This window comes from Amphiura filiformis, chromosome 11, assembly GCF_039555335.1.
Source record: "Amphiura filiformis chromosome 11, Afil_fr2py, whole genome shotgun sequence".
NCBI lineage: Eukaryota > Metazoa > Echinodermata > Ophiuroidea > Amphilepidida > Amphiuridae > Amphiura > Amphiura filiformis.
Genome location: NC_092638.1, coordinates 67,402,312 through 67,412,360, shown reverse-complemented (window position 1 = coordinate 67,412,360; position 10,049 = coordinate 67,402,312).

The following is a 10,049-nucleotide window of genomic DNA, read 5'->3' as shown; positions in this document are numbered from 1 at the left end:
GATAATTGGGATTATACAAAAAGACCCATTTTTGGACCGTTCCAATGGGGCAATACATAATGTGCCGCAATGTAGTTTAGAATCGAAGAAAGAAATGAAGCTCTCAGTCATGCAGGGTACGAGTTGAAAACATCAACCACCCAATCTCTCAAAAAATGTTTTTCACACCTTTTTCTTATAACTTCTAAAAATATAATTTCTAAATTTTTCAAGCAACAGCAGGGCCATGGGGGTCAGGTAAGTTTCATAGTGTACACATGCGTGACCAGATAACTTGAAACAAAAGGGTCTTTTTTCAGAGAATGAATCGCGCGAATCGCGTTTAGGGGGTCAAAACGCTAGTTTATGCGTTTAGTAGTCAATTTATAGATCCCGCTATTTCCCAAACATTATGAATATTGGAAAATTATAAAAGCATATAAAGGCTGTATTCGTTTAAAATCCTGTATTGGTGGTACCTTTCAGATAAAAAAAAAATCCTGCTTCATATGCGCTAAATTCCTGCAAAAGGGTGTATTTGTTCGAAAAGGCAAATCCTGTTTAGCATGTTTAGGGTATGTTTTGAAAATCTCTAGTCGGGCATCGTCTAGCGTTTTTGACCCCGAAACCCCATTCGTGAGATTCATTGGAAAAGAACCCTTTTTGTATGTTTTTTTAGTGTTTAATGTGTATTGGCCTATTGGAACGGTCCAAAAATGTGTCTATTTGTATAATCCTAATTATCTCAGTGACGCGTGAACGGATTTTGATGATTTATGCATTAATTTTATTGCCAACATTTTAAGGTAAGTCCCCTAATCCACATGGCCTATTTTTATTGAGACAATAATACGCATGGGAGCATACTATACACATTAGGTTATAAAAATTAATAGTATGCAATAATGTATATTTGTAAATACTGCGAATAATCTTTACTGCTTCTGGTTTAAAGTAGATATTTCCATGTACATCATTAAGTTATCAAACTTACAGTATATTATGCTCGGCCTTTTAGCTCCTAAGAATCTGTACACACAGGTTCAGGTTCACAGTTTCCTGACATAATACGGAGAACAGAGACATTTTGCCACAACGTCTACATTCATGATTTGCGGTTCTCATATTGATTTATGAATATCAGTCTCTACGCAGGACAACCGATTCTTTTGTCCTGTTTAGCTCACTCAGTCATTTAATGAGGCAATACAAACGATCGAATTTGGTGTTGAAATGAGCAAAATTTTGATTTACACCTTTTCAATGTAAAATTAATTTTCTCGGCCAAATGAAAAGCAATAATTTTCATTTTTTCAGTAAATGTCAGGGAAAACTGTAATGCTTGATACTGCATTTTTTTTTCAAATCCTAGTGTTAAACTTAGGCGTGAAATTCAGTCATTTAGTGTAAGATTTTCGATTTTGATAGGCTTCAACTCTGCCCGCGAGCCTTTTTTTTGGATCAACCTTTTAGCTTTTCAAAGTAATATAGTTCGCTAATGAAGGATTTTTCCCAACTTTGTAACGCACATCACCGTGAGCAATATATCATAGTTTTGTCAGAATTTCCATTTTGATTTCACCATTTTTTTACTGCCGGCTGAAAATTTTCAAAATCCACGCGTGAAATCTGAGGCTAATATTAGCATTGTGGATCGATATCTCTGGGTGCCCGGCCTAGCTACAGTGTTGCCAGAACTTCAATATAGCAAAGAAATTCCCAGGCCCAGCGCTCCTATGACACTGATCAAGTTATGAGGATCTTTCATCGCGTGAGTGATTAATTATTTGATTTCATCATCACCGTGATCATCGGACCAATGTGTTGAAATTTGCTTCTCCTCAAAACAACTTTGCCCAACATTTGGTAAAAAAAACCAAAAAACAATCTTACATCTTACAATTGGGCGATATTTTAAAACAAAACTTTCATTTACAAAACATAAATATTACGCTGTATGTTTTATCAAGCAAACTACAGGGTGTCCCAGAATGATTTGTACCGTGTTTGCTAAAATAACTAAAAATAGAAGACGGGCAGTGTATCTATTTTTAATACCTGTATTATAATGTTGGACATGTCTCCTACTTATTCTGTTAATTTCAGCACGCTACCTTTATTTGTTTTGGTGTGGCATGGAATAATGTAAAATCGATGAAAAACCTGCTTTTCATTTTCAGCGCAAACGACTCGCATACCCTTGAAAAATGGCACAACACACTTGATCAACTCATGGATCTTTTTATGTACATTTAATGACAATCAAACAACTTTCATTCTTTAACTGATTCGTAACGTCATAAATAATATAAAGATGGATTTTTTACGCAATCTTCTATAATTTCTACTAAAAACGTCCAATCTTTAAAATCTAACAAATCTGAGAAAGCTAAATATATGTAGAACTTAAAATGCAAAACAATATGACCAATAAACATGCCCTTCATACCTAAAAAATTCCATCTTTTCCGGTATAGATCATTCTGGGACACCCTGCATTTGGAACACACTTCCAAATAACCTTCGTAACATCCCCAGACTTTCGTTATTTAAACGCCAGCTTAAAACAAATCTTTGTAAATTGATTGTTTTTATGTTTGTTTGTCAATTTCGTGCTTTACGCGCTTTGAGTTCCTCATCGGAAGAGATTGTGCCTTATAAGAACCATTCATTATCATTGTTAATTTAAACAGGTTTTTGTTTTTAAACAAAAACCTGTTCAAGCAATTAATTAAAAATTGCTTGCCTAAAAACAGAATAGCCTGATAGATGAGCCTATCCCGTATACACAATAAAATTTTCACTTACTAGTGTTTCAATTGTCATGAAGGTAACTGGGTATGGTGCCTTTTGTTTCTGTTTGTTTGAAATTGCTTTTGGAAACCCACCGAAAGTAATGAATAATGAATCAGCCAAAACAATACAAGGTTAAACATAGAAGTTTATAAAAACCTATTAAATGACCTAAAGGAAAAAACATTTGTGGCAACAATGAGCCTTGTATTGAAAGTCATGGTTATAATATGTTGAGTACCACCCCTACCATCCCTACATACACCCCCACTACCATGACTACCCACCTCACACATCTCTGCACACACCCCACCCCCATAGGCCTACATAATACTAGTATTACATGTATACCGTTACATAATAATATTTATATACATAGCACGGCCATAGCTATACATTTAGAAAGTAGGTCCTTTAGCGCTAAATTATGACAAATAGGCCTACATGTCCAATTAAAAACAAATTAGAGACAAAATGGTTTTCATAATCATGGAATCCATAGGCCCTATAAATTGAAATTGCAGGCTATCACCGGAGCAAATTTCCAAAATTCACCTCATTTACCAGAACACCCAATTGGGGATTTGGGCTACCAAATCGCTGGTCGGGCAATCCTTGCTTTCAATGGAAAAGCGTCCTGGATGACAACAATGGAAATATCGATTATTTCTGCTGGTTGCTCTCGAGATAAAGTACTGAGTTTGACATTTTCGGAGCATGAAGGGAAAAAGGGTAAAATAAAAACGGAAATTCTGACTAAACTATAATATATAGACCCACACGATGTGCCTTACAGAGGTGGGAAATATCTTTCTTTAGCCAACTATATTAGTTTGAGACGCTAAAAAATGAATTCCGTAAAAAGCTCGCGGGCGAACTAAAGGCCTATAAAAATCAAAAATGTCACACTAAAAGACACAATTTCATGCCTAATTTTAACACTAGGATTTTTAAAAAATGTATATCCAAGCACTATGTTTTTAACTGACATTACTGAAGAAATAAAAAATATTGCTTTATATTTGACCGAGAATTTGTGCTGATTTTAACATGTGTCGATCGACTTTTTGCGCGACTAAGCAGAACAAAAAAATCGGTTGTCCTGCGTTCTGAGTGTAGAATATTGTTCTGTTCATGACACCCTAATTGTTGTGAGGCTAACCCTTCATCTAGGTGTCGATCGGGTGTGTATTCAGTTTCAAATTCGGTCAAAAGCCTTACTTGTTCTGGACTATTTATAAAAAAGGGATGACTCTATAAATAGCTATGATAAAGCATGGTTTACATATCTTGAAGAACACCGCAGAGTTCATTACTCCTGGTCAAGCTCCCATCTTGGCGTGTGGCCTATTATTTACAAATGCATCCAATGGAGTTGGCCTGACACATATGGTGAAGATCAATTTGTCATCCGGTTTGGAGGGCTACATTTAGAGAAAGGTTTATGGAGTGTTCTTGGTGATATTATCAGATTATTGTATTGTTCTGGGTGGACAAGAGCACTTTAGATACAGAGCAGGTATTGTTACATCTGGTGTAGTAGATTCCTTTTTGATTCTGACAGCTTCGCATACAACCCAAACTCGCCATGCTCACCAAATTAGAGCCTTTGCACTGGCTAAGTTACAGAGGGAATCATAATGAAAAGTTGTGCCAGCAACAATGAAGGTGAAAACTTTGAAGATTGGATTTCTAAAATGCATTAGAATGCATTATTAGTCAGGTGATACAATGTGATAAAACATCCAAAGTTCAAATGTCATTTAGTTTTGAGAAAAAGCCCATTTTGTATGGTAAATAAATCTCTTTTATTTTTTTACAATTCAAAAGGGCTCTTTTCCACTAAGCAAGGAATCATATCAACTCCAAACTTGTTTCAAATGAAAGGGCTGTTAAAGTATAGGTTAAATACATTATATCAAACAAATATAAGGTCTATATTTTTGGATCCGCTTATTTGCATAAACTGTAGGTCCATACAAACCTGTGTACCAAATCTGGCACTTTTGTCACACGTGTAACGATTTAGACTATGCCATAGTCGAATTTTGATTTAAATAAAAATATGTTATTCATTATCATGATGAACGCATCCTGTTGGAACTCAAAATGATACTGATGTGTATTATAATTAATAATAAAATGGTCATAAAGAGTTTATATAATTAGTGACAGTAAAAGTAAGTATACTTATGTTATTGAATGCAACATATCTTGCATAATGGCTCACTTTAATACAGAACAATTCTGATTTTGGATTCTATCATTTCATTCGCGAAAGCCCGAGTAAAAAATCCGACTATGTACTTTCACTTTTAAGCAGAACTTTACCCCGGGACTTCGTTATCTAAAACACATTGTCAATCATACTTGTTTATCAATCAAATTTAACCACAAGCACTAAGCGTGGTGGTACAATACGCGCTAGATGTACGTTCATCCACCAACTTTCGCGCCAGCACAAAAGCGCCGCATTCCTTAGATAGTTTTGTACCATGTATAGGTAAGGGAACAAACCAAAAGATCGATGACGTCCTATAAACGTATCTAGTTTCATTTCTCAGCCGACCCCCTCCCTCACTGCCAGAAACGTAATAATGAAATGTTGAAAATTTTGACATAATAATGATAATGACACATTCTTTAGACCGATGTTTTTGTACAAACGTAATCGAGTATTTTTACCCCTCCCCCCTAAACGAAACTAGTTTCGTTTATAGGACGTCATTGATCTTTTGGTTTGTTCCCTAATGGTAATGACACGTGCTCGGAGGATTTAAACTAGTCTCCACGGCAGCCAGTTTGGTTCCGCTCCCTCCACACAAACAGTCTGCCAATGGCAACTTACAACGCCGTTTCTGATTGGCTACACGTATGTATCCGTAGAGCTGTACATACGGGAACTTGATTGAACTCAGTCAGCTGGCGAGATGGCGGGTCAAAATTGCTCATGAATAATTAAGTAGCCGTCTAGCCGATCGACCAATTGAAAGCTTTGTTTGACGTCAAGCTGGATGACGTCGTCAAAATACCGTTAGCCAATCAAAAAGGACCAGTTCGTCATCATTGGCAGACTGTTTGTGTGGAGGGAGCGTAACCAAACTGGCTGCGAAGGAGACTAGATTTAAACAATAACGAGATCTGGGCGACCAATCACAAACCAGATTCATTTAAAGATGCATTACATCATGGCCAATTTTAGTTAGGCCAGAAATTGGCCTAGCTTTACATAGAGACTCGTGTTAAAAATGTTAACCACAAGTCAAAGTAAGTAGTCCACTTGGGAATCTAACAAACAGAGGGAGTATGGTGACTGAAAAGATCAGATGTGAAAATCTATCAATTGCACCCAAATTAATACAAATCAGAGTTTTATGCTTAAATGTAACAGCCAGAGTATGCAAAATGGGCAAGTGGACTACGGAGAAATCTAGTAACGATTTTTACCCTAAAGCACTATACTATTTATGAACTGATGTCTCCTTTTAAACGCTCGTTTTACTAACTACTGCCTGAGCAATGTATCTATCTCAAAATTTTGAAACAAATTGTTTAAATGGTAGAAAACACAATATGAAAAAATATGACTGCCCACCTTTAAGTTGTATGATATAATCCTATACTTGATGTTTGTATCGTTATACGCAGGGCAAGACTCCTTTACGAATTGCGGCAAGCCCCCGGGCGGCAAGCTGGCGAAAATCTGGCTCTCGTACCGATCCAGATAAATGCTGTAAGATACTTCTAGATGCCAGCGCTGAAATCAAGACAATGGATAACGAGGTAGGTATATCACACTACTAAATGGACCTTGAATTAAGATTTTATTTATTAATTTACTTATTACAAAACGGTGTTCCTATTTTTGAAGAGTCGTTTGTGAAGCTGCTATTCGATAAATGGCCACTAAATAATAAACAAACCGTGACGCTGGGCGACGGTGCATTGTTTGACCCTCTAGGCCGTCTACAGGTTGTAACAAAAATATTTATTGTGTTGAATTTTTTGGTTGTCAAGATAATTTCTTAACCTACTACATAGCTTTGTTTCAATAAATTCGGTGGTCTACAATCATGGCTAATCATGAAAGACGATTTTACGCAATGAGGTAAAAGTCATAATTTTAGGATCAGATTCGTGATTTTAAGGTAAAATTCATAATTTTAGGGTATATATTCAAAATGTAAGGTACAATTCATGTAAAAATGTATGCATTTCAAAAGCTTCCAACCCCTCCCGCACCCACCCCCTTCAGCGTTTCGCGCCTCGGAGCAGGCCAAATTTTTGGGGCCCCCAATATTCAAAATCTTCCGGAGCCTCTGCAAACCAACCAATAAATAATATACAAGACAGATTTAAATCACATTACCCTTTCCTGACCTTCCAAGTGTTAAAGATAGTTCAAAATCACGCAAATGTAGGGCACATCACAGAACTAGACCAGTCAGGTATTAAATGAAAGGTATTTTTATGTAGGCCTACTTGTTTTTGGTGCGGTTTTTTTCGGTTAAAAAGAATGCACACTTTAATTGGGCTCGGACTTGCGAAAAGAAAATTCTCTAGGGTTGGGGGCGAGAACTTCATTGGTGACATGTCAAAAATGTGTGTCCTGCCCTGCAAAGAGTGCAAGGACGTCGGCCATTGTAGGCAGGGACTACTGTCTGTTCAATTAGCTTAGATTCTTGTATTTTTAAGATATTTGACAAAATAAAACATTGTGGTCAAAGTCAACAAAGAAAAGTGTTAGCACAGTCTTAGACCCAACGTGATTTATACTTTTCAAATTCCAAAGTTCAATTTGAAATGCCTTTTCTTTTCAATTTTGGTTTTTTTTCGCGATATTTTTATAAAAAGCCGTAGAACATCGGGTACCATAAACTTTTTTGAATCAATCCATTTAGTGCAATGGGGACGAATGTCATAATAATTAGATGCGCTCAGATACCGTAGCATTTATTCGACCATCCGCATCATGAAGTATTGTCAAGCTAAATAGCTAGCTATATTTGTCAGTAGGCCTAATTTGTGTTGAAACCCCACTGTTGAAACATTACGTTAAAAATATGAAGATGAACTAAGGGTTTCCAGAATAGGCCCAGCTTATATATATACATTCCTTGCGTATTTATATGTATGTTTGTTTGTTTGTTTGTTTGTTTGTTTGTTTGTTTGTTTATTTATTTATTTATTATTTATTTATTTATTTATTTATTGTGTGAATGGGTCTGTTAAGGTGTAGGCGTTTTGTTTGTTGAATACAAACTATGTGAAGGACATTTGGAAACAAAAGAACTTTTTTGCAAGAAAATAATATTTAAAACAATGGGGTTACAGAAAATAATTCTTGTAGAAAAAAATAATGCTCAGCATAATGTTATGCATAAAACGTAATCGCGCATATAATTTCGTGCAACAAAAACCGGTGGACCATCATCACCTACCAATAACCGGAACGATTTTTACAATTGAAATGGCAGGACAGATTGGTGGACAGATTGTTTTGCTAAATTGGATAGGGTCAATGCCCTAAATTGAGAATAGACCATCCCACTCGATTTGTGAAAAGGTCGCGAACCCATTTGGTGGACCCAAGTAACTGCCTAAAATGAGGCAAAATTGAAAAGAAATGGGGTTTTAAATTGAACTTTGGAATTTGAAAAGTTAAAATCATATTGGGTCTAAGGCTGTGCTAACACTTTTCTTTGATGACTTTGACCAATTTGTTTTATTTTTTCAAATATCTTAAAAATACAAGAATCTAAGCTAATTGAACAGACAGTAGTGGGGAAGTTGTCAGTATTTTAAATCGAGTCTATGCAGACTTCCCCCGCCTTTTATTTTACCCTATTTATTAGGCTCAATATTAACGGAAAATATTTGATAGTACATGTAAAAAGTAAAATTTTGAGGAGAAATAATAAAAATCCATTTTATGGAAATGTTTAATATTGCTTTAATTACCGGTACCTAAAATGTACCGGAACGAATTATGCACAACACGTAAACTGATATTTAGATCATCCAAATTTTGATCAGTCCCAGACGGCATACGGGACACTTTGTATAAAACTAGATAAAACAAATGTATACTCTGTGCTGTTACTGTGTCAACTTAATAGTTGCACCCAACTGGTGCAGTCACATGCTACTAGCACAGAGAACCTATTCTTGAGAGGGCACTCTATTCACGTGGTTTCTTTTCCAACGCTAAAAGATCACGAATTTTGGTGGTTTGCAAATGAAAAGTGTCCGCACTATTGATCGATTACGTAACTGTTATGAATAATTTATTAGGTTTTCAATGCAATCGCCTCGACCCATTAATACATATTATCTGTATTATCAAAGTACTTGGAATAGCAATCTGGTGAGTTCACTGAACTACGCCCTAATACTGATGGAGTTTTAATGGCGTTAATCCTCTCCATACACAGATGAACAAATACAATAGGAGAAGGTCAACACATATGACCTCCTACATGACATGTTATATGAGATGTACAACAACCTGAATATCATAAAGATCAGTGTTCGTTTGTGCATATGAACTGCATATTTACAATACTAAATATTACTCGTTATATATAATGACAAATATTGGTATTATGACAACACGGTATATACATTGTATATAAAAGGACTAATAGATCCTACTATCATGGCGTCAGGTCAATGTTCATCATATCACGTATGTTTCTTAAAATTCATTCATATTTGAGACAAATTGCTGTGCCCATTTTATAGGTGCACAGGTAGATCCGTGTGTTTTTTAATTTTAATTTTCTTTTAATGAAAGAAATAAGGTTTCCACTGCACGGGGCCACAAGGGTGATACTAATTTTAATGCTATATTTTCAAAACGAATACGTGTTCCCGGTTGGCTCTATAGCGATTTCATAGAAAAGGTATTTCTAGTGCAATGCAGCGTCGGACTCTAGCTGAGAGCGTAGCCTAAGTCCAAACGGACTCCAAGAAGGGCTCTCCATACACAAATGAACAAACACAAGGAGGGTAGTCTCCTCCGTGACCAGCTTGATTTCGATGGAGCGAAACCAAATTGGCTGCAGAGGAGACGGGTCATTTTGCTATGCAAATGAGCTGAGTAGCATAGCCCTGCTACTAGTTTCACAAAATATACTACCCTACACAGTCTAAACGCAGGACAACCGTTCTTTTGTTCTGCTTAGTCGCGCTAAAAGTCGATCGATACATGTTAAAATCAGCACAATTCCGAGATACACCTTTTTGCTATGAAATTTAATTTCTCGGTCAAATAT